This window comes from Ricinus communis, chromosome 2 (genome assembly GCF_019578655.1).
Source record: "Ricinus communis isolate WT05 ecotype wild-type chromosome 2, ASM1957865v1, whole genome shotgun sequence".
NCBI classification, from domain to species: domain Eukaryota; kingdom Viridiplantae; phylum Streptophyta; class Magnoliopsida; order Malpighiales; family Euphorbiaceae; genus Ricinus; species Ricinus communis.
Genome location: NC_063257.1, coordinates 30,031,721 through 30,058,139, shown reverse-complemented (window position 1 = coordinate 30,058,139; position 26,419 = coordinate 30,031,721). Strand labels below are relative to the sequence as shown.

Genomic DNA, 26,419 nt, shown 5'->3' with positions numbered 1-26,419 from the left:
CTTTATTTCAATTCAACGGAATATTGTATTAATTTGATCTTTGTGAGACACAGTTCTTAATCTAAACTCTATTCTTATTATAATTATCTTTTTTTTTTTGCTATAATTTTTTATGATTGCTTAGATTTATAAATAAGTGGCTAATTAGTTAGAGATCTATAATAATTAAATGCTTTATTAAAATTATAATTCGTAATTATTGGAACCTTAACTTATAAGCAATTAGATTACGTGCTAATATAAAAGAAACTAGGAACAATTTAATTAATCATCATTTGATAGGTTACTAATCAGCTTAGTCATCTCTTAGAATTTAATCTATTTCTAATTATATGAGAATTGCTTAATACCAAGTAAATTAGGAATAAGAGTTAATTTGGATGTTGGGTTTGAATTAACTTGTGTAGGAAAGATTAAGATTTATTCTCGCTTGAGATAATTTTCTGGTTAAGTAGTTAATAATGGAATATAAAGTCTAGGCATCAATGATCAATATGAAAAATCAATCAAATAATTTTTTTGGATTAAAGTTATTTATTTTTTTAGTTTATATTTTAATTTCCTTTTCAAGCATATTCAACAAAACCCTTTTCTATTTTAGTTTTTAAACTATGCTTACTGTAATAATATTAATAAAGAATCAGTCTCTAGGGTTCTACCTAGACTTGACTCTACTATAGTTTTGGTGAGATCAGTAATTTATCTTGATGCTCACTACACGTATCAAATTTTGGTACCGTTGCTGAGGACTAGTTTTCTTTTTATTAATTTTATTAGTAGTTTTATAGTTTATTTTTGCTTTTAGTTTATATTTTCTTTTTATTTTTATTTTATTGTTTATTACTAGATCTTCTCAATATAGTGGCTTAGAATTTGATCGAGAAATTGAAAAGATTGCTAAAAGATTAAGAAAAGCAGCATGACAAGCTAGATTGACATCTGCATAAACTGAGCAAGCAATTGTTGCATCCCCTAGTTACTCGACTTAGTTTCCATTAGTTCATCTAGCAATTCATAAGAGGAAAAGATGGTTGTCAATAATAATAGGACTTTGAAGGAGTTGGCTGCTCTTGATCTTAATCAGCAACCCTTGTGCATTATATACCCTAATTTAAAAGTCGATTTTGAATTAAAATCAGGACTAATACATCTATTGCCTAAATTTCATAGTCTTGTAGGTGATGATCCATATAAGTACTTGAATGAGTTCCATGTGGTGTGTGCAAGAATAAAACCTCAACATGCTCCTGAAAAGCATATTAAGCTGTGGGCATTCCTATTCTGATTGACAAATTTGACGAAGAATTGGTTGTATTACCTTCCTTCCACATCAATTCAAATATGAAATAAGATGAAAAGGTTATTTTTGGAGAAGTATTTCCCTACCTCTAGAGCTACCAACATAAGAAAAGAGATATGTGGTATTAGGAAATATAATGGAGAGTCTCTCTATGAGTTTTGGGAGAGGTTTAAGAAGTTGTGTGCTAGCTGTCCTCAACATCGAATTATTGATAAATTGATGATTCAATATTTCTATGAGGGTTTATTGAGAGAAGTATGATTGATGTTGCTAGTGGAAGTGCATTGGTAGATAAAACTCCGGAAATAACAAGGAACTTCATTACTAATATAGCGACAAACTTTCAACAATTTGGCATGAGGATGGATCATGATACGAACTCGAACCGGATACGTTCAAACACCAAGATGAGCAATGGTGAGAAACTTAAACTGATAAACGCTCTCCCTATTTAAGAGGAAGCACTCTTACCAATAAGTTTGAATTGTCGCCCCAAGATCTAACTTGAAAGTTTGCAATTGATTATGGAACTAACAAACTTAGCAATAGAACTACTAAGCCCTTTAGTTATAAATAGATGAAGAATGTTCAAACAACCCAAGAAACTAATAAAAAGTTAATTGATTTATCAAACATGTAGATGTGAAACTAAATTGAACAAGTTAATTTAATCTCAAGAAATTCAAGAGTTAACAACTCAAGGAAAATAAACTTCATTCAAAATGATGTATTGATCTAATGCCTTTGGCCGAAATACATAGCTCTATTTATAGAGTCTTGAAATGATTCTAACCCTAAAAAGGACTAAGAGATAAGCAATAAAAAAATCAAACTCTAAAAGGCTCCTAATGTGCGGCTGCTTCCTTTAGAATTTTAGGAGATAAACCAATCTAGAATAAAACTTTCTAATTAAGATAAACAATAAGGAAACAAATAATTCTATCTAATCTCTATCTTGTAAAGAGATATGTGGCTGCCTCCTTCTAGAAGCATAAGTGGCGGCTGCCTCCTAGGGTTAGGTGAGACATCCTATGCTTTTAGAAACCCTAGGAAGACTTGTTAACTTTGACCTTTGACCTTGACCTTGTTCCATGACTAGAAGCTAAGCTTCATTAGTAGCAATTAATGTTACTATCTTCAAGGCTTTGTCATCATCATCAAAAACACCATCATTAGCCATCTTCAAAGCATGCTCCAAGTAAGAATTTAAGGCTTGCTTGAACTTCTTACTCCTTGCTCGTGTCATTGGTCCTTCATAGGCTAGTGGGTCCAAACTAGTTGACTTAGATGCATCCTTGGTTGTATCATTCCCCCCCTCTTTGAAAGGATTTGACCTCGAATCAACACCTTTATCAAAATCAAAAGGAGACAAATCAGTAATATTAGAAGTAGCACTAACATTATACTCACTAGGTAAGTCAACTTTGTATGCATTATCATTGATGTGCTCTATCACTTGAAATGGACCATCACCACGTGGCATCATCTTTGATTTCCTTTGATTAGGAAACCTTTCTTGCTTGAAATGCACCCAAACCCAATCACCAACTTCAAATATCATCCTTTTGTAGCCCTTATTGCGTTGTTTGGTGATTTGTTCATTGCGCCTTTCCAAGTTTGCACGCACTTGTTCATGCAACTTCAACACAAATTCAGCCTTCTTTGCGCCATCTAAATTCACTTGTTCACTCAAAGGTAAAGCAATCAAATCTAAAGGACTCAAAGGAATAAAGCCATAAACAATCTCAAATGGGCAAAATTAAGTAGAAGAATGCATACTACGATTATATGTAAATTCAACATGCGGCAAACAATCTTCCCATGTTCTCAAGTTTTGTTTAACTATGGTCCTAAGTAATTGTGATAAAGTTCTATTCACTACCTCGGTTTGACCATTGGTTTGGGGATGACATGTAGTAGAGAAAAGTAATTTAGTTCCCAATTTACCCCATAAGGTCTTCGAAAAATAGCTCAAAAACTTGGTGTCCCTATCACTAACAATAGTTCTAGGCATACCATGTAAATGTACAATTTCTCTAAAGAACAATTCAGCAACATGTTGTGCATCATCGGTTTTCCTACATGCAATAAAGTGTGACATCTTTGAAAACCTTTCCATCATAATAAAAATACTATCATGCCCATGCTTAGACCTAGGTAATCCAAGCACAAAATCCATAGATATGTCAATGCAAGGAGAATTAGGTATGGGCAAAGGCATGTACAACCCATTAGGTTGTGATTTAGACTTAGCTTGCTTGCATACAATACAGTTAGCACATAATCTATTCACATTAGATTTCATCTTAGGCCAATAGAAATGATCATGCAAGACATTTAAGGTCTTTTGAACACCAAAGTGTCCCATCAAGCCACCTTTATGCGACTCTTTTATAAGCAATTCACACATAGAACACATTGGAATGCATAGACATTTTTTCTTAAACAGAAATCCATCATGTCTATAAAATTTATCAATAGCACCATGTTCACAAGCATGAAAAATAGAACCAAAATCATGGTCATCAATATACAAGTCTTTGATATACTCAAAACCAAGCAATTTTGTTTCTAAAGAAGTAAGTAAAGCATACCTTCTAGATAGTGCATCAGCAACTACATTTTCTTTACCTTGCTTGTACTTAATGACATAAGGGTACGCTTCAATGAATTCACTCCACTTAGCATGGCGTTTATTCAACTTTTTTTGTCCCTTCAAGTGCTTCAATGCTTTATGATCCATGTGAATCACAAACTCCTTAGGTAGCAAATAATGCTGCCAAACATCAAGTGCACGCACAAGAGTATACAATTCCTTGTCATAAGTTGGATACTTCAAGCTAGCTCCATTCAAATTTTCACTAAAATAGGCTTTTGGCTTCCCATCTTGCATTAAAACAGCTCCAATACCTACACCAGAAGCATCACAATCAATTTTAAAAGTTTTAGAAAAATCAAGAAGTGAAAGAATAGAAGATGAAGTAAGTTTATCCTTTAGCATATTAAATGCTTTTTTTTTGTTGTTCTTCCCAATGAAAATTCACGTTCTTCTTTACAAGCTCGTTGAGTGGTGCGGCAAGAGTACTGAAGTCCTTGACAAACCTCCTATAAAAGCTTGCAAGCCCATGAAAGCTTCTCAAGTCACTAACATTCTTTGGTGTTGGCCACTCCTTAATTGCTTTCACCTTGTCTTCATCAACCTGAATTCCATTTGCACTAACAATAAAACCAAGAAACACAAGTTTGTTTGTGCAAAAATCACACTTAGTAAGGTTAGCATATAAAGAATTCTCATGCAAAACCATCAACACCATTCGAACATGTTCGACATGCTCATTCAACCTCTTACTATAAATCAGAATATCATCAAAGTATACTACCATAAATTTTCCAATACACGCACGCAAAACATGGTTATTAGTGTTAAATAAAGTCTCCTTGTACATATGTACAAGTACTTGCCTATTTTCACTCAAAGCCTTTCTCATATCTCGCTCTCTAACTAAGAAACTCACTTTTTCTTGCGCCTTACTTATTCTTTTGCTCACATTCTTGCACAAACCCTCAATGAACTCTCCTTTTACCACTCTTTGCTCTCGCCCCTCATTATTTTCCACACAACTCACCTTTTGCTTGTGCACCTTTTCTTTTTCATGTGCACTCTCACACTTTCGTTTTCCTTTCTCATATGCTTCCATTCGGTCCTTTACAACTTCTTGTAATTTACAAACTTCTTTAGGACTCAATGGTGCCAAAACATACGGTTTTCTATCCATTATAAGAGAATAAGTATTGGTTCGACCATTATGAATTACAGATCTATCATATAACCATGGTCTACCTAGCAACATATGACATGCTTGTATGGGAACAACATCACATAGTACCTCATCATGATACTTCTTTCATACTTTCTTAGTAACTCTAATTCCACTTTGATCATCAAGCCATTGCAAGGTGTATGGCTTAGGGTGCTTAATAGTTGGCAGTTTAAGTTTATCAACCATTATAGCACTTGCTACATTAGTACAACTACCCCCATCAATGATTAAACTACAATTAGCATCATAGTTTTGTACTTTACATGTAGTATGGAATATGTTTTCCCTTTGAGCATCATCATCAACAGGTTGTAAATTAAGAGTTCTAAAGGTTACAAGTACATTACTAACCTCACCCAATTGCACATCATCACAATCCTCCATCTCAGGCGTGTCTAGGTAATCCTCCTCACTAGGTTCGGATTCTTCACTACTCTCAAAGACCACTTCACCACTTCGAATTGCCATGGTTTGCTTTTTTGGACATTGGGAAGATATATGCCCATACCCCAAACACTTGAAGCATTCACTTTCTTTGATTTGAGGTCACCTTGTGTCGTTGGCTTAGTGTTAACATCAAGTTTAGGGGCTGCCTTGATGTCTTTTAATGCCTCACGACCCTTGTTAGGGGGCTGGTTGTTCTATTTCCATGTGTTACTCCATTTTGAGCTAGAGGCAGCACTTCTGCTCTTGGTTTTCAATTATTTTTCCACCTTTACGGCCATGTGCAACATTACCTCCATCTCTATATAATGCTGCAATTCAATTATGTTAGCAATATCACTATTCAAACCATGCAGAAATCTTGCCATTGTGGCTTCCCTATCCTCATCTATATTGGCTCTAATCATAGCTGTCTCTATAGATTGCCAATACTCCTCAACACTCTTACTACCTTGTACTAAATTTTGTAACTTGTTGTACAAATCCCTTTGGTAGTGCGATGGCACAAACCTTTTACGTATAATGCATTTAACCTCATCCCATGAACCAACTTCGGGTTCCCCATAACGCCTACGACTACTCACCAATTGATCCCACTAAATGGCATCATAATCACAAAATTCAACTACCGTAAGTTTAACCTTCTTAGACTCACTATAGTTATGATATTCAAAAACCCTTTCGACCTTCTTTTCCTACTCTAAATAAGCTTTAGGATCACTCTTACCATGAAAAGATGGTATTTTCATCTTAATACTACCCAAATTGGTGTCAATTTTGGGTTGGAGACTATGTCTAGACCCTTTAGACTCACTTTCTAGGTCATTATCAAAACTGTTCCCTTTAGACGTTTTAGGCATATCATTCAATAACTTAGTTAATTTGTCATCTTATTTTTAAAATTGTCTTTGCATATGTTCTAGTACATCTCTTAATGTAGAAGCTAAATTTTCCAAAGTCAATGGTTGTTCAGATGACATGGTTAACCCAAAAGACTAGAAAAGAAAATAAAAAAAAGAACAAAGACTTGATCAAGTGTTATACTTTGGAGGCTTCTTATAGTCAAAGGCAAAACAAGAAAAGATCACTCCCTCACGTGTTTCACTCATAAAGAATTGAATTCCTTATAGAAATTAAATCAAATTATTCTAGTAATCATAAAAATAAGTTTTTCACAACCTCTTAACATTTATTAATTCTGAAATTCAATAGAACACTCGTGAATCAATAAAATAAATTATAAGCGTGTGAACAAAACAAGCTTACAACTAATTGAACAAGACTCAATTAACCCAAAAGAAAAGCTTATTAAGAGAAAACAAAAAAAAAATTACTCAAATTAGAATTTCAAGAATGAAGAATAGCTCCATTCAATTTAAAAAATAAAAGAATTGCAGAATGAATCAATCAAGAATCAATTCTTCAAGAACTACCCAACACAAACGATTAGGGTTAGTTTTCTGTTCCTTTCCTTTTTTTTTTTTTTAAATCTGCCTTGGCATGCGGGCAGCAATGAAGATAGTATACTTATTTTTTAATAATGCGAACAGAAATCAAGATGAAATAGAAAACAAACCCTTAATTGAAAAGAAAGTAAACCAATCTTACAAGTTTGGCTCTAATACCAAATGAGACAAACTCGAACCGGATACGTTCAAACACCAAGATGAGAAATGGTGAGAAACTCAAACTGATAAACGCTCTCCTTATTTAAGAGGAAGCACCCTTACCAATAAGTTTGAATTGTCGCCCCAAGATCTAACTTGAAAGTTTGCAATTGATTATGGAACTAACAAACTTAGCAATAGAACTACTAAGCCCTTTAGTTATAAATAGATGAAGAATGTTCAAACAACCCAAGAAACTAATGAAAAGTTAATTGATTAATCAAATATGTAGATGTGAAACTAAATTCAACAAGTTAATTTAATCTCAAGAAATTCAAGAGTTAACAACTCAAGAAAAATTAACTTCATTCAAAATGATGTATTGATCTAATGCCTTTAGCCGAAATACATAGCTCTATTTATAGAGTCTTGAAATGATTCTAACCCTAAAAAGGACTAAGAGATAAGTAATAAAAAATCAAACCCTAAAAGACTCCTAATGTGCGGCTGCCTCCTTTAGAATTTTAGGAGATAAACCAATCTAGAATAAAACTCCCTAATTAAGATAAACAATAAGGAAACAAATAATTCTATCTAATCTCTATCTTGTAAAGAGATATGTGGCTGCCTCCTTCTAGAAGCATAAGTGGCGGCTGCCTCCTAGGGTTAGGTGAGACATCCCATGCTTCTAGAAACCCTAGGAAGACTTGTTAACTTTGACCTTTGACCTTGACCTTGTTCCATGACTAGAAGCTAAGCTTCATTAGTAGCAATTAATGTTACTATCTTCAAGGCTTTATCATCATCATAAAAAACACCATCATTAGCCATCTTCAAAGCATGCTCCAAGTAAGAATTTAAAGCTTGCTTGAACTTCTTACTCCTTGCTCGTATCATTGGTCCTTCATAGGCTAGTGGGTCCAAACTAGTTGACTTAGATGCATCCTTGGTTGCATCAGATCATAAACCTAAGAAGGTGAATGAGGTAAGTTCATCTAACCTTGCACATCAAATTTCAAAATTAACTACTTTGGTTAGACAAATGGTTATAGGTAATGTACAAGCCGCAGTAAAGGTATGTGGGATATGTGATGTCCCGGGACATTATACTGATGCATGTCCAACTTTGTGAGAAGATGAAGTTGTGCAACAAGCTAATGCAACTTTGTGAGAAGATGAAGTTGTGCAACAAGCTAATGTAATAGGCAATTTTCTACGATAACCACAATGTTGATATGACCCCTACTCCAATACGTACAACCCAAGATGGAGAGATCATTCTAACTTAAGTTATAGGAATCAAGCTAGTCAAAGGCGATATCAACCTCCTATCTAAGCTAAACATTCTCAAGCAACTCAAGCTCCAAATTCAGGTATGTCATCAAATGCTACTGTGAAAGCTCTTGCTAAAAACACTATATAATTTTTTACTAGAAATAAAGACATGCATACAAAATTTAAATACACAAATTAGTCTGTTTGCAACTATAATGAGTAGACTTGAAGCTAAAAGTTTGAGAAAGTTACCATCTCAAACAATAATGAATTCTAAAGAGAGTGCAAGTGCCATTACATTAAGAAGTGTAAGAGAAATAAAGAAAAAATCACGTATGATGCATGTAAGAAGAGCCAAGAAAAAGAGGAGAGCATTGTTGAAAACGTCGCTTCGAAGCGAAGCCCTTGCTCTGATATCATGAACGTAGATGATGGAGTACATTCCCAAAACCTTAATAATTCTTCTTCTAACTCTATTGTGCCTCCTTTTTCTAGTAGATTAGCTAATCAAAAGAAGAAAGAGAGATTTTAAAATTCTTAAAACCTTTAGGAAAGTAGAAGTGAATATACCTTTGGTTGATGCAATTAAGCAAATCCTAAGGTATGAAAAGTTCCTCGAGGCTTTATGCACTAACAAAAGAAGATTGAAGGGTAATAAGAAAGTCAATGTGGGAGAAAATGTGTCTGTCGTTATTCAAAAGAAAATTACCTAAGAAGTGTAAGGATCCAAGTATGCTTACTATCCCTTGTACTATTGGTAACATCCAAATTAAATTTTCCATGCTAAATTTAGGTGCATCAATTAATGTTATGCCATATTCTATTTATGCATCTATGAACTTGGATCCTTTGAAAAAAAAAACAAAAGTGATTATTCAATTAGCTCACCATTCTAATGCATATACCCTGAAGCGATGGTTGAGGAAGTTTTAGTGCAAGTTAATGAATTAGTCTTCTTAGTTTATTTCTATATTTTTAGAATAGGAGACATTAGTTCATCTAGTTCAGCACCAATCTTATTAGGATGACCTTTCCTCATTAAAGCTAAAATAAAGATTGATGTGGAACATGGAACACTCACAATGGAATTTGATAGCGACATTGTTAAATTTAATAACTTTGATGCTATGAAATATCCTGCAGAAGATCTAACAGTTTATTCTATTGATGTTATTGATGAGTTGGTGCAATATACTTTTGATTTGAATGAAAAAGATGAGCTTAAAGTGGTGCTTAACTAAAGTTTGATGCAAATTGAGAATGAATTAGAGCTAAGTCTTGAAGTAGAAGAAGCAATTATGGCTTTGCAGTCATTGCTATTAGCTCCAAAGAGGTATGAAGTTAAGAAATTTGATATACCATCTTCTCATCAAAAGTTATTGCCTGCTGTGGTGCAGGCACCAAAAGTAAAATTGAAACCTTTACTAGGTCATTTGAAGTACATGCAGTTAGGAGAAAATAATACACTTTCAATCATTATTTCAAACAAGTTGATATATTTACAAGAAGAGATGATAATTACAGAGCTTTGTAATCGCAAGAGAGCTATTGGTTGGACTATAGCCAACATATAAGGCATTAGACCCTCTATTTGCATGCATAAGATTCTTTTGGAGGAGGGATCTAAAGCTAGCATTGAGTCTCAAAGGAGATTGAGTTCTCAGATGATAGAAGTGGTAAAGAAAGAGAAAACCAAGGCATTTTATGATAAGATGATTATGAGGAAAGAATGATAGAAGTGGTAAAGAAAGAGAAAACCAAGACATTTTATGATAAGATGATTGTGAGGAAAGAATTTATAATTGGGCAAAAAGTTTTATTATATAACTCACAATTGAAGCTAACGTCCGGTAAGTTGCATTCTCATTGGATTGGACCTTTTGTTATTACTAATGTGTTTGCTTATGGTGCAATTGAGATTAGAAGCTTAGGAACTAATAAAGTGTTCAAGGTCAACGAGTATAGACTCAAGCCATTTTATGAAAGTTTTTTATGAATGCACAAATGAAAAAAAGAAAGTTGGAAGATTCTATTTACAAGGTGTGAGGATTATAACTGTGTCGGGCCAACAATATTGATAAAAGGCGCTGCTTGGGGCAACCCAAGGATAACTAGATTTAATCTTTCTTTTCCTAACTGTTTAAATTTTACATATTCTTTACTTTTATTTCTTTTGTGACTTTATGCCTCATATTAGAGACAATATAAGATTTAAGTGTGGGGAGAAGATTTTATTGATTGATTTGTATTTTATTTTTTATTTTTTTAGGAATGCTTAGTTTTTCTTATTGAATTAAAAAATATGTCACGTGTAGCATGCAATTTTGAGTTATACTTTGGCTATTGATTAGAATATCACTTGCTACATGGATTTTTAGATGGACTTAGATTTTAATAAATACCATATGGCTTTTGTTATCAGCAATTTCTTTTAAAATGGATTAACTTTACTTGATTTTTGGTAATTGATTGAAATAATAATTCTTGAGAAGTTTTTTTTTTAAAATGATTTAAGACTGTGATTTATTTGGATGCAATTCTTTTAACCTAGTCCTAAATTCAGGTTTAAGCAAAAAGGAGAAAAATAAATTGAGTTGATATGTAAGCATGCGGTGGAAAAAATCCATAAACACACGTGACAAGAAGCATTGCTCAAAGTGAGAAGAAAAAAGCAGCAAATGCGTTCACTCTTTAAAATAATAAAATAATAAGAAAGAATAGGAAAAAAAGAAAAGAAGCAAGATCCTAGTTTGCTACCTGATTTGTAGTAGTAAAGAGGATTAGTTGATGAATGAATTATGCATGTCTTGATCGTGTAGTTACAAGATTTTTTAAAGAATATACTAAGAATATTATGGACTACTGGAAAGAGATTTGGGTAGCTTTGATTTATTTTATTTAAAATTATTGTAAATATAAGTTCGATGGGTATAATGGCTTAAAGAACATTAATGCTAATGACCTATGCAGTTTGTGAAGTTTTAAGATATAGCTCTTATATGATTTCTAATTATTTCTTTTGCTTTGTTGTTTTAATTTTGTTCGAGGACATGCAAAACTTTGAGGTCGATCTTTCAAGGAACTATGAGTTCACTTATTATAAAGATTAATTATCAACACAAAAACAGTAAAACTAAATTTAAACGCTCTAAAATATATTTTGAGAGAATCATAAATTCGTAAATAAATAATAAACTAATAAGTAAATATATAAAAGAGATTATTTTAATAAACTATATGATAAATACAATATCTAGTCTAGTCAATACGTAATATTCCTCTTGTTTTAGCAATAAACACAAATCTAATGAATGAGATGATGATGCTCAGTTTCCTTCAATCACTCAAGCTAATAATGTACATACAACGTAAATAGACTAAACTAAATACTTAAAGAAAACAAGCCTAACATATTTAATTCCATGGTCATAGTAATTAAATAGTAAAACATGAAAATAAAACTAAAAATAAAAGTTCCCTCTAGATCTAAAATATCTTTAACATAGAAAGATGATTGATCCTCACTCTTCACTTCTTGAAAGCCTTCTTGATCTTGAAAGAATAATAAAAATCTAAAATTAAATGTTTGATGAAGACTGGTAGAGAAAATTGCAAAGACAAGAATGACGGACAGATTCAGATGGGAGATATAGCAGAGAGCATATAGGAAAAATCTCTGTTCTATGTAGCAGAGAGAATATAGAAAAAATCTCTCTTCTTTTCTTTTAGATCTAGATCTGCAGAGATATATATAAAAGAGTCTTCTATCAATATATGTCTTTCTAAAGATAAGTATACCCAAGATAAGTCTATCTAATATGTTAGATTATAGATATCTTTATCTCCACTAAATATTATACCATAAATAATTAATTAATAAAAATTCTTAAATAACAAAAAAGATTAAATTTCTCCCATATGAATAGTAATTTTTGGCTAGCCCATTAAAATATCCAAGCCACGCATCTGGTCTTGGGTCTTGACATAAACACTTCTTATCAAGCTCATTTTTTAGTGTTTTGCTCCATATTTGCCTCTCTTGGCTAATATCACTTGAAAATAAATAATTAAATTTAAATGAGATAAAAATATATATTTTCATTATATCATATATATATATATATATATATATATATATATATATATATATTCAAATAATTCAAATAATAATAATAATAATAATAATAAAAAGAAGAAGAAGGAAGTAATGATAATAATACCGCTCTAATTAAATTATCACTCGATTGCTACTTAATTTATCTAGTATGTACTAATAAAATATAATTATAAAATTATATAAACTTACCTATTTTATACAAATACAATCTAAATCTCAAAATTGTATGAATGATTATAGATTCATATGCAATAAAAATGAATACAATGTTATGTTTATATTTGTATTTATATATTAAAATAATTATTACAAAATAAAGAAATTAAAAAAGGTAATGGTAGTATGTAATATCTATGTGAAGTATTAAATTATAATTTTAATACAATATAAAAATGTTTATTTCCTTTTAAAAAGAGTATATGTATATTATAAAAAAATTATATATTAATATGTTGTTATCAGTATAAGTTACACATAGAATGTACGATCTTTAACTTAATGATCCTATCAATTGGTCATTAACAATAATTTTGAGGTAATTGACATGAATTTAACATAAAAAGCTTATGAAGTTTAAATAATTATTTGGATGATTCATTAGCACATGAATTTACTATAAGAAAAGAGTTTTAAGATTATGTTAATATCATAAATGTTTATGATACTAAATTTAAAAATATATAATTATAATAAGTCAAATAGTTAATATTTCTGTGCAATAGATATAAGTGAAAAAATCTAATATTAGAAAATGAAGCCTGTATTTAATATTTTTTCACATACGGTTAAGGTTCTTAAGATTAAAATCAATTAAAGACATGCTTCACTCAATTTGAGAGTGAAAATGAGCACAGCCAATTCAAACATGGTAGTGTTTATTTCAGCACTATAAGATTATATTAGTGATTGAAATTGATTCGAGTTTAGTCCTTGTATTTTTATTTACATTAAAACCCTATTCAGTTTTAATAAAACTAACTATTACTCTCTTCCGTGTTAGTTTAAGGACTAAACTAGTAATTTAAGATTACAATTTGATTTTTAAAGTTAATATCAAGTATCAAACTCGTCTAAAATTAATTTAATTATCAAATTAGAATTAAATCTTATTTTTAACACAAGTTAATTCTAGTGTTTAATTAAAATAATAAATTTAATATTATTTTACTTATTTATATCTTTTATTTTTTAGCATAATTGAATCCTAAAAAAACTTATACGTATTAAAAATACTTATGTTTTGTTAGATATTATTAAATTACTATATAATTTAATTTTAGATGCTTAAATAAAATAACTAGTTAAAGTTATCATTTTTATTAGACACTAAGATTAAACTATATTAAAAATAAAAAAATAATTCGTATTAATCTGATTTGAATGGTTAATAAAAAGTTTCATTTTAACATACAAGATTATCATGATTTTATCATTAATAGTGAATTTGTCAACTGAGTGCCTAGATTATTTCACTAGATTAAAACATGATTGTTTAACTTAATTTTTATTTTTTATATAATTTAACTATGATATATATAAAAATAACAATAGAATGATATTTTCTAATTAGAGATATTTATTTTATATTAATAACTAAAACTAAATTATGTAGTAATTTAATAATATTATTGTAAATATAAGTAGTTTTAAAATGTTTAAATTTATTTGAATTAAATTGTATTAAAAATAAAAAATTATAGTAAGAAAAAGAATATTAAATTTATTATTTGAATTAGACATTAAAATTAACTTATGCTAAAAATAAGATTTTACTCTAATTTAATAATAAAATTAATTTTGGACGAGTTTAATACTTGATAATAAATTTAATAATCAAATTGTAATCTTAAATTACCAGTTTAGTCCTTAGAATAACATGAAAGGGATAATAGTTAGTTTTATTAAAATTGAAGAGGGTTTTAATGTAATAAAAACATATATAACCGACTCATATATTAGACCAAACTTCAGAAGAAAATAGTATTTAACTTTGAATAATAAATTAACAATCTAAAAATAATTAAATTTTTTATATAAGTAAATAAGATTTTACTGACAAAAAAATTAACTAAAAAGAACCACTAAGTCCAAAGAGATAAAGGGAATTTTATTGGATACTCTACATATTAAAAAGAAAAAGACAGAAAAGCTAAATATAGCAACACAAATAGACTTTGTTTTGATTGGCTCTTTAATTTAAAAATCGAGTTTAGTATTATTATCTAGAAAGATATAGATCCTAGGATAAACAAATATCATCATTTTAATAAAAAAGTATTAATAATTGATCATAGAGCTTACATAGCTAAATAAGGCCAGATTACAAGTTTAAGTAAGAGTAATCATGGTTGGACTCTACAAGAGATATACTTAATAAAGAAAACCGATCCTTATAAAATAAAGTATATCCTTATAGATATACTTTATCCGTATGTCTTATTCTACTCTAAATACGATAAGAAGACTCCAAAGTCCTATATAAAGGCCTTAAAATACAATATATACATAATATTTGTAGAAAAATATGAACCTGGTAGAGCAAAATCACAACTAATAATCTGAGAAAATAAAGTTAAAGGAAAAATAAAATACATCAATAGAACACACAGATTTACGTGGAAAACCCCTAAACAAATTAGGGTAAAAACCACGGGCAAGGATAGACGAATTTCACTATAAGAAAATAATAGGAGTTACAATCTCTCTATTTATAAAGGAGAAAACATTAAAATTCTCCCTTTATAATAGGAGAAAAATAATTGGTTAACTCTCTAATATTTTTTTCTTATTTTTGGAATGAATGAATAACAAAGTGAAGCCTCTATTATATAGGCTTGGAAGGTACCTCAAGATTGTTAACTTAGCAATGTGGGAGAAATACTCCTCAGAATTAATAACTTAGCAATGTGGGAGAGATACAAATCCCTAAATATCAACAATCTCCCACTTGAAGATTTGATTGAGGATCAGTCAGATCTTCACACCGTTCTTTCTTCCTTGCCTTTCCATGTTGCTTATGCTTTTATCAGGCCACTAGAGGTTTGACACCAAATAAATTTATCAGTGTTAACTGTCTTCGTCAAAAAATCTGCTAGGTTGTCTTTAGTATGAATTTTCCGCATATCCACAGTGCCCTCTTCCACTTTTTCACAAACGAAGTGATACTGGACTTCTATGTGCTTTGACTTTGAATGAAAAGCTGGATTCCTTGCGAGATGCAAGGCACTATGACTATCACAGAACAGAGGAATATGCTCTTGTTCGTGCCCCAGTTCCTCCATCATCATTTTCAACCATACTGATTCCTTACTAGCTTATGTAGCTGCTATATATTCTGCTTCTGTTGTTGATGTCGCCACAACTGACTGCAGTTTTGATACCTAGCTCACAGCTCCGCCAGTAAGTGTGAACACATACCCTGTAGTAGATTTGTTTTTATTAAGATCACCTGCATAATCTGAGTCAACATATCCTCTGATAATAAAGTCTGATCCTCCATAACACAATGCAACATTTGAGGTCCCTCTAACATATCTTAGGATCCTCTTTACAGCATTCCAATGCTCTCTGCCAGGATTCGCCATGTACCGACTTACTACTCCCACTGCATGTGCAATGTATGGTCGTGTACAAATCATTGTGAACATTAAACTCCCCACTACTGATGCATACGGTACTCGAGACATTTCCATCCTTCCTTCTTCATTGTTAGGACTCATACTGGAGGATAATTTAAAACTAACAGGAAGTGGGGTAGAAATTGACTTACAATCTTGCATATTGAAGCGTCGCAAGACCTTCTTCAAATAATTTTTCTGAGAAAGCCAAATCTTTCTATTGTTTCTGTCTCGGTGAATTTGCATCCCTAGAATCTTGTTTGCTGGTGCCAAGTCCTTCATTTCAAATTCCCTAGCCAACTGTGCCTTTAGTTCTTCAATATGATCTTTGTTGGGGCCTGTTACCAATATGTCATCCAAGGCTCATGATGAAGGAATCAAATCTCTTATACCAACACCTCGGCGCCTGCTTTAAACCGTATAGAGATTTGTTCAACCTACAAACCAAGTTCTGCTTTCCTTTTTCTTCAAAACCTTCTGGCATGAGCATATAAATTTCTTCCTCAAGATCTCAATGAAGAAAAGTTGTTTTCACATCTAGCTGCTCTAGATGTAAGTCAAATGTAGCACACATCGCCAAGACTACTCGAACAGTTGTTAATTGAACCACAGGAGAAAACATTTTGTTGAAGTCAATCCCCTCCTTCTGAGCATATCCTTTCACCACCATTCTTGCACTAAACCGCTCCCAAGTCTTGTTCTTATGCAGAGCTTCCATCTCCTCTTGCATTGCTGCCATCCACTGAGATGCATCTGAACTGCTCATTGCTTCTTGGAGAGTTAATGGCTCCCCTTCCTTAGTTAGAAGACAGTATGCGACATTGCTGCTTATATCATAATCTTTCTGCCAGGTTGGTGTAAATTTTAAACGTTTTCCCTTTCCAAGTTCTGACTCTTTAAACTCGGCTGGCTCTTCAAACTCGACTGGTTCTTCCTCTTCGTGCTCTGGTGCTACTTCAGAAGAATCTTCTTCTGTAGACATTCTTTCCACCTGTATAGTTGTAGTCTCTGAATTTTCTTTTGAAGTGCTATCATCTTCTCCCTTCAATTTATCTTCTAAGAAGATTACATCCTTGCTGATTATAACCTTGTGGGCAGTGGGATCCCACAGGCGATACCCCTTCACACCATCAGCATATCCCAAGAACAAACACTTCCTGGATTTTGGATCCAGCTTTGTAGTTTCTTGGGTATTATACATCACATACATAGGACTTCCAAATATATGGAGGTTTGAATAATCAACTGGCTTCCCAGTCCACATCTCCATCGGTGTCTTTTGATCAATTGCTGTAGATGGAGACTGGTTAATCACATAACAGGCGGTGTTAACTGCCTCAGCCCTGAATGCCTTATTCAGGCCTGTAGCTCCCAACATTGCTCTAGTTCTTTCTAACAGAGTTCTGTTCATCCGCTCTGCCACTCCATTTTGTTGAGGAGTGTATGCCGTGGTGAACTGCCTCTTGATGCCTTCTTGCTTACAAAAGCTATCAAATTCATTACTTATGTATTCTCCTCCATTATCTGTCCTCAAACACTTGATCTTATTGCCTGAATTAAGTTCAACCCGTGCTTTGTAAGTTTTGAAAACTGTAAATACATCTCCCTTGCTCTTGATAGGATACACCCAATATCTCCTGGAGTAATCATCGATGAAGGACACAAAGTACTTAGCTCCTCCTAGTGATGAAACTGGTGCTTGCCATACATCAGAGTGAACTAATTCTAGAACATTCTTGCTTCTAGAATTGGATGTATTGAACTATAGTCGATGCTGCTTGCTTGTTATGCAATGCTCACAAAAGGGTAATGACACCTTTGTGAGACCAGAAAGTAGATTTTTCTCAGCAAGAACCTTCATGCCTTGTTCAGACATATGTCTAAGCTTCTGATGCCACATCATTGCAGATCTGTCGCTCGAACTACTTGAAGCAACAGATGCTTCTACTTCATGCACAGTCTCGCCCAAAAACATATACAAATTAGCAGCAATTTTTTCTCCTTTCATAATTACAAGCGCTCCTCGGCTAATCTTCATGATTCATTTCTAAACTTTGATGATGCAATTAAGATCATCCAGCTATCCCAGAGATAACAAATTCTTCTTCAGACCTTCCACATGTCGCACTTCTTGAATAGTGCGGACTGTACCGTCGTGCATCTTCAACCTAATGGTTCCAATGCCTATGATCTTTAAGGCATTATCTTCACAACTATACACAGATCCTCCTAAGATAGGTTTATAATGATGGAACCATTCTCTTCGAGAGGTCATGTGATAAGTTGCTCCTGAGTCAAGAAGCCATACATCAGCAAATCTCTTCCTACTCTCAGTTGATATTGTTGCTTCATAGCACAATACATTTCCATCATCCGAAGTGCATGCCACATTCCCTTGAGGATTGGAATTCTTCAGACTCCAACAATCCTTCTTCAGGTGACCTTTCTTACCACAATGGTAGCATTTATAATTCTTCTTACTTTTTAATTTTGATCTACCATGATTGTGACTCCCATTTGGACCACGTTCTGTTGATCTCCCTCTCATCACCATCAAGGCTTCCACCTGTTGTGAACCTACCTGCTTGTCTTCCTTATTCCTTCGCCAATTTTCTTCTTCAAGAATAGCGGCTGCTATATCATCAAAGACTAGAATTTCGGTAACAACATTATTTGTCAAACTGATGATGAGTTGATCATACGAATCAGGTAGACTTTGGAGTAGAAGTTCTGCACGTTCTTGTGACTCTATTTTATAGCCCAAAGATGTGAGTTGAGAAAATAGAGTATTCAAGACATTAAGGTGCTCTGTCACTGAAGTAGATTCTGACATTCTTAATGTGTAAAGTTTTCTCTTAAGGAAAATTTTGTTATGTAATGACTTGGCTTCGTACAGTCTAGTGAGGTGGTCCCAAATCTCCTTTGTCATTTTCTTTTCTTCTATACTGGACAAGATCCCATCTGCAAGTGCCAGATGATGGTTTGCAATAGCATTCCCATCCATCTTGTTCCACTTATTATCTTCTGTGAGTGTTGTCGGTCGTTCACTGATAGCCGCAAGACAATTGTCTTTTCTCAATACAGCCTTTATCTTTAATTTCCACAGTGAGAAATTACTCCCGCTGAACTTTTCAATCTCAAATTTTATCGCCATTGCTTCTATCACAAACGGTGCCTTTTAGCTTGTAAAATGAACCGCAGTAATGAACACAACTCACTAGGTAAGTTCCCAGGAAAGACTGGAGGGTCACAAGCGGACCTCTTAAATACCAATCTCCTTAGACAGAACCTTCCCTAAATTGTAAGTGTTCTTACTACTCCACACAAGCTTTTTTGCACCAAAGAAAACCTCAAAACCCTTTTTTTGATGTGAAAGATCAGACTAAGCTGCAACCACAGAATTTTAAGGAATTTCTTGTCAACCAGGCTCTGATACCAATTGTAGAAAAATATGAACCTGATAGAACAAAATCACAACTAATAATCTGAGAAAATAAAGATAAAGGAAAAATAAAATACACCAATAGAACACATAGATTTACGTGGAAAACTCCTAACAAATTAGGGTAAAAACCATGGGCAAGGATAGACGAATTTCACTATAAGAAAATAATAGGAGTTGCAATCTCTCTATTTATAAAAGAGAAAACATTAAAATTCTCTTTTATAATAGAAGAAAAATAATTGATAACTCTCTAATATTTTTCTCTTATTTTTGGAATGAATGAATAAGAAAGTGAGGCCTCTATTATATAGACTTGGAAGGTACCTCAAGATTGTTAACTTAGTAATGTGGGAGAAATACTCCTCAAAATTAATAACTTAGCAATGTGGGAGAGATACAAATCCCTATATATCAACAATATTTACACAATTCAATTACTTTTAATCTTTATAATTATTTTACTGATTTAACTATGAGAATGAGGCCGAACAACTCCAGTTTACTAGTTTTTTTACAGATAATTTGAAACTTAAAGGAAATCATTATTGGTAGCTGACAAGAAAACCTTTGTTAATAGATAATATTTATTTACCAATTATTAAATATAATTAGCAATTTTAAAAATATACCTCTGAAATTCACTTACATATATATATATATAAGTTGAACTCTAAAATATTAAAATATAAAATCTATTTTATTGATATTTCATAATGTTACTAATATGTTATTATATATAAAATAAATATATTTTTATTCTAATAATAATCTTCAAATCCTATGCTATTGAAAATCATAATAGATTATTGAAATATTTTAAATTATTATTGTTTCGTAAAAATACAATAAAAGATTTAGAAATGTTAAAAAGACTACATATATCTATATATATCAAATAAATAAAATTGATTTGGAATAAAAATATAAAATTTTATGCCAATTATAAATATATTTTTAGAAAATATAAAAGAGGGTAAAATATTGTAGATGTCTAGATGAAGAGAAATGAGAGATAGAAGGAGATTTGAAATACAAAATCTTCTTAAATTGAGAAAAATAATTACATCACTAAGAACATAATTAGATAAAATTCACTATAGTTAGAAAATATATTAAAAATTTTAGAATGATTTTTATGAAGAGAGGGTGAAAAAAAGAATTCAAAGTAATTAAATGCTTCATACTGAAATTATAAAATTTTTAACACCATTTATTATACTCTTTTAGAATACATTTAATAATATCTCTTTAGTATTTATACAATCATTATTTTAAAAGTCTTTTATAAAGTTTATGAAAATAAATCATTACTTTTAATAGAAATTAAACTCTCGTCTAAATCTTGAATTCATGACAATTTAAAGAAAGTAACTTAATAATTCTAAAAAATATATAAATTCTATAATGTAACTAATAATTTTAAGAATATATATCATAATATAAAATCGAAGTTATTTTTATGAAGTTTTTTGAACCAATTCAAACAAATGTTATTATGTAATGAAATTCAATTTTGATAATATTAAATTGAGAGTAACTGTTAACTGAAATTCTCAATCCGCCATATTATTTTTATGAGTTTCAGTTGGGGTTTTTATTATTATTATTATTAATGATTTAAATTCAAATTAAATCATATAATATAATATATAAACTACTTTTAAACTGAGTTCAAATTAATTGTAAATTTAATTATTTCTAAACAAATTAAGCTCGAATTTATTATTTGAGCTCGAACATTAGGTCAAAATAGATAAAATCAAGTTCAAATTTTGTTTCGGCCAATTTAGTTATAGCCTTAAGTTTCTTTTTTTTTTTTTTCTTTCTGTTTTTCTTTTAAATTGTTTTTTTTTTTATGAGCCTTAAGGCCTTTTAAGAAAATGAAGTCTTCTAAGAAAATAAATATAATCACAAACAAGGAGAATGTAGCTCTAGATTGTCTATTTTATTTGTGAAATATGATTTGGCAGACGTAAGGTATTAGTTTTGGCCCTTACTCCATTAAGTAAATATCAACGACTTCTTTTATTTTCTTCTTTAATTAATATAATTATCTTATCGCATGCTTGCGATAAGGTTTGGGTTGTTGAGATCTGATACATACATTAAAATTATCCTATTTTAAAATAAGTGTATGATGCTGATTCAATAATCAGTGTCCAGACATATTAAAATATTATTATATCTATATAATCCAACCAAACAAACTCTTAATATATATAGTATTCAATAAAATATCAAACTCTCTCACTCAACTCCTCCTAAAAATAAAAAAACTTAGCTCAATACTTTAACACAAATAGACTTATTTAAATTGACTAAAAATCAATAATTGGCTTTTTAATTTTAATTGACTACTAATATTATGGGGAAAGACTTGACCTAGGATTAATGGAGGGATAAAAAAATATCTCCATATTAGAAAACAAAAGAAAATTGCCATGACATTATAAATTAAGTAGAACTGCTTTTCAGTAAATATAAAATATTGGCGGGTAAGTGTCCATTCTCATAAGGAGTTTTAATAACATGTTGTCTATATCTAATGCTGGAAGACATATTTGAACAGCTCATCATAATGTTCCCATAAAGTCTATTATTATTATTATTATTATTATTATTATCTGAAAGGTTTATTATTATTTTAATATAGCTAGATTTGGCCAAATTAGTAATATGGCCTTACCCTTAAGTCAAATATATACATATATAAAAACAAATCCTTATTTAATCTTTTATTGCATATGGTTAAGGTTTGGGTTGTTAGAGATTAAAATCAATCGAGTGCATGTTTGGCTAACCTTTTGGCAGTATAACCAAGAAAAGCTTATCCAAATACTCAGCTCTATAAAATTATAATAGTAATTAAAACTGATTCCAGCTTAATATATTTTAAATGACATTTTATAAATTACGACTTGGGCTTGAATTAAATTTAAACTATTTGTACTATTAATTTTTTTATATATAGATGAGAATAACTAGATAATAAATTAAAAATTTAAAAGTTTTATCAATATTCAAACTAATTGAAGAAAACCACAAAACATATTAAGTTTCAAAGTGATGAAAAGAATAAATCTTTTCCTAAGGAATTAGAAAAAAAGAATAATTGAATTATTGGTCCTTATATACTATTTTCGCTCTTTATTACATTCTAAAAATTTTACTGTTTTATATGTCAGTTCACGTAACAAGTTTCTGGTTTATAGATATAGATTTATTTATATGTATATAAAAGTTATTTAATTTCATTTTTACCATCTTTCTTTCAAAGGAAATAAGATTTATTTTTAAACTCTTAACGAGCTTAGAAATTCAATCCAGACAGTTAAACTTTTTAGATAAGTTTAAATAAATCGAATCAAAATTATATTCGAATATGTTTGGTAAAAATGTTGGAATATAGTTGGTAGTTATTCAATTTTCAATAACTATAATTATTAGGAATATTAAATTTCATCGATTCATATAGAGATGGTAAAGTTTGATCCGAATATAAAATTCGATTTGACTCACATGAAACTCGACATGTTCGTACCTGAATTTAAATAAAAATTAAATATCTGAATCTAAAATGACCCGTGGCTGAAACAGTAAAAAACCGCAAAAATATTAAACTTAAAATAATTTGAACCCGATACTGACATGATGCAAGACTCAATAATACTCAAATTTATAACCAATACAATCCGACTCAAAATCTAAAATGACAATAAATATAAGTCTTTATTGAAAAAAAAATATATGTTTATGAAATTTTATTATCATATATAATTACTTTTGATATCAGTTTTTTTAATATATTTTATTTTCAATTAGAATCTTAAGAAATATCTTTTTTAATGTCATTTCTAAATTTTTAATCTTTTAAAATTATTATTTTATAAATTTTTAATCACTAAATAAAATTATTAAAGTTGAATTTATATATAAAATATTAACAAATAATCAAATAAAATAATTTAAATTAAAAACAGATTTTTGTATTTATTTGTAATTTAGTTTATTTTTATTTAAATATTTGAGATTAAAAATAGAATATACTTTAAGTATAAAATTAAATTAATAACCTTAAGCATTTTCTTTTAATAAAAATCAAGAAACTTAGTTAATAATAGGATATTAATTAAATAAGTTTTTGTTGTAAGCAACATTTTGAATTTTAAAAATTTAAATTTATCGATAAAAATATTTTTGTTATTAAATCTAATAATTATTTATTTATTTTTTAAACCAATAAAACTTGTATTTCTTATTTATTTTTCTTTAACTTTTAAAGAAAAAACTAAAATAAATAAAATGATATTTAACTCTGAATCTTTAACTAGAAAATTTTAAGAAATTAAATATATAGAATTTTATTTAATAAAATTCATGAGATTAATAAATAAAATCAGATAAGTTAATCCAGAAACTTAATCTGAACCCGATAAATTAATATGAATCCAACTCAAAATTTGAAAGAATTTAAACTAGTTTTATCCGAACCCAAAAAGAAAAGCAGGGCCATAAAGCCTGACCTGGTGCAGCTCAAACCCGAAACTAGCAGAATCCAACATTGTTTGATTCTGAAAAATTTTAAACTTAAAACTGCAAATTTAAAATCATCTGAAATTCAAAATGATCTTATCCGAATCTGATTTATCCCGGCCGTTTGTCATCTCTAGATTCATATCAGCTCCAATTTGGAGCTTTTCCAAAATCTACCTATATATCTCTATAAGAACAAGTCATAAGAGGGCTTGAGTAGTGTTTACATCCAAATTTAGCATTGACCCAAACCCAATAATTTAGTTAGACCCATAGAGAAAATTCCATTTAATTTCTATCTAATTCCTAAAGCTAATGGATTTTGGCCCAATATCCGGGTTCTTGACCCATAAGCAAATTCTCGGTCCACTAGCTATGAGATGGTTTAATAATCCTTAAGGATTATGGACATGTGAAAAATGAGGAAGTACGAAGGTAGAGAGATAGTTATAGAGTCTTTTGGGAGCTTGAATCATGTTCTTGTGATGTGGAGAGGAAGAAATACAAGTGTCATCCAAGGAGAAAATGATTGGAAGTGAAGCATATCCAAGAAAGAAAAAAAAGTACGTTTATGTTATGTGAAAAAGGTAGTTGAGCAAAGCAGGAAGTGGAGTAAAATATGGACAGGAAATTGAGAAAGTAATAAAGTGAACAAGGAAGTTCCATCCTTATCAACATGTACAAAATATGAAAAGCAACAGTAAATGCTCTCAAGATAGGGAGTTCTTTGAGGACAAAGCCAACGAAGCCAAAGATACCATGGTATCTCTCAAACCATGAAAGTCTATAAGTAGACAAGAACTCCTTAGTGAGTAAACCCCAACCAATCAAATATCTTTCTTTGCTAAAAGATACTTCAAAGCTGTATGATCAGAATACACAATAACTTTAGAAGTAAGCACATATCCTAAGCAAAGACAATTGACAAGAAGCATTGCTCAAAGTGAGAAGAAAAAAGCAACAAATGCGCTCACTCTTTAAAAAATAAAATAATAAGAAAGAATAGAAAAAAAAAGAAAAGAAGCAAGATCCTAGTTTGCTACCTGATTTGTAGCAGTAAAGAGGATTAGTTGATGAATGAATTATGCATGTCTTGAATGTGTAGTTACAAGATTTTTTAAAGAATATACTGAGAATATTATGGATTACTAGGAAGAGATTTGGCTAGCTTTGATTTGTTTTATTTGAAATTACTGTAAATATAAGTTCGGTGGGTATAATGGCTTAAAGAATATTAATGCTAATGACCTATGCAGTTTGTGAAGTTTTAAGATATAGCTCTTATATGATTTCTAATTGTTTCTTTTGCTTTGTTGTTTTAATTTTGTTCGAGGACATGCAAAACCCTGAGGTCGATCTTTAAAGGAAATATGAGGTCACTTATTATAAAGATTAATTATCAATATAAAAACAGTAAAACTAAATTTAAACGCTCTAAAATATATTTTGAGAGAATCATAAATTTGTAAATAAATAATAAACTAATAAGTAAATATATAAAAGAGATTATTTTAATAAACTATATGATAAATACAATATCTAGTCTAGTCAATACTTAATATTCCCCTTGTTTTAGCAATAAACACAGATCTAATGAATGAGATGATGATGTTCAGTTTCGTTCAATCATTCAAGCTAATAATGTAAATAATAGATTGAAGCAAAAATGGTGTCTCTAAATTCAACCTAAATATTTTCATAACAGTTATTATTACTGAATTAATATGATGGTTAAACAATAACAACAACTGAAACTAATAAAGATAGGTAACAAAGAAATCATTTACTAAATATAAAAATAATAATGTACATACAACGTAAATAGACTAAACTAAATACTTAAAGAAAACAAGCCTAACATATTTAATTCCATGGTTATAGTAATTAAATAGTAAGACAGGAAAATAAAACTAAAAATAAAAATTCCCTCTAGATCTAAAATGTCTTCAACATATAAAAATGATTGATTCGCACTCTTCACTTCTTGAAAGCCTTCTTGATCTTGAAAGAACAATAAAAATCTAAAACTAAATGTTTAATGAAGACCGGTAGAGAAAATTGCAGAGACAAAAATGGTGGACAGATTCAGATGGGAGATATAGCAGAGAGCATATAGGAAAAATCTCTCTTTTATGTAGCAGAGAACATATAGAAAAAATCTCTCTTCTTTTCTTTTAGATCTAGATCTGCAGAGATATATATAAAAGAGTCTTCTATCAATATATGTCTTTCTAAAGATAAGTATACCCAAGATAAGTCT

The 26,419-nt window shown here is 30.4% G+C and overlaps 1 non-coding gene across 1 annotated transcript; it reads right to left on the bottom strand.

The window, feature by feature from the left end:
* Window positions 1-1,399: 1,399 nt before the first annotated feature.
* Window positions 1,400-1,506, bottom strand: LOC112534936. Its single transcript, XR_003079156.1, has one exon. It is a non-coding gene; the product is annotated as a small nucleolar RNA R71 (small nucleolar RNA).
* Between the last annotated feature and the right edge of the window lie 24,913 nt (window positions 1,507-26,419).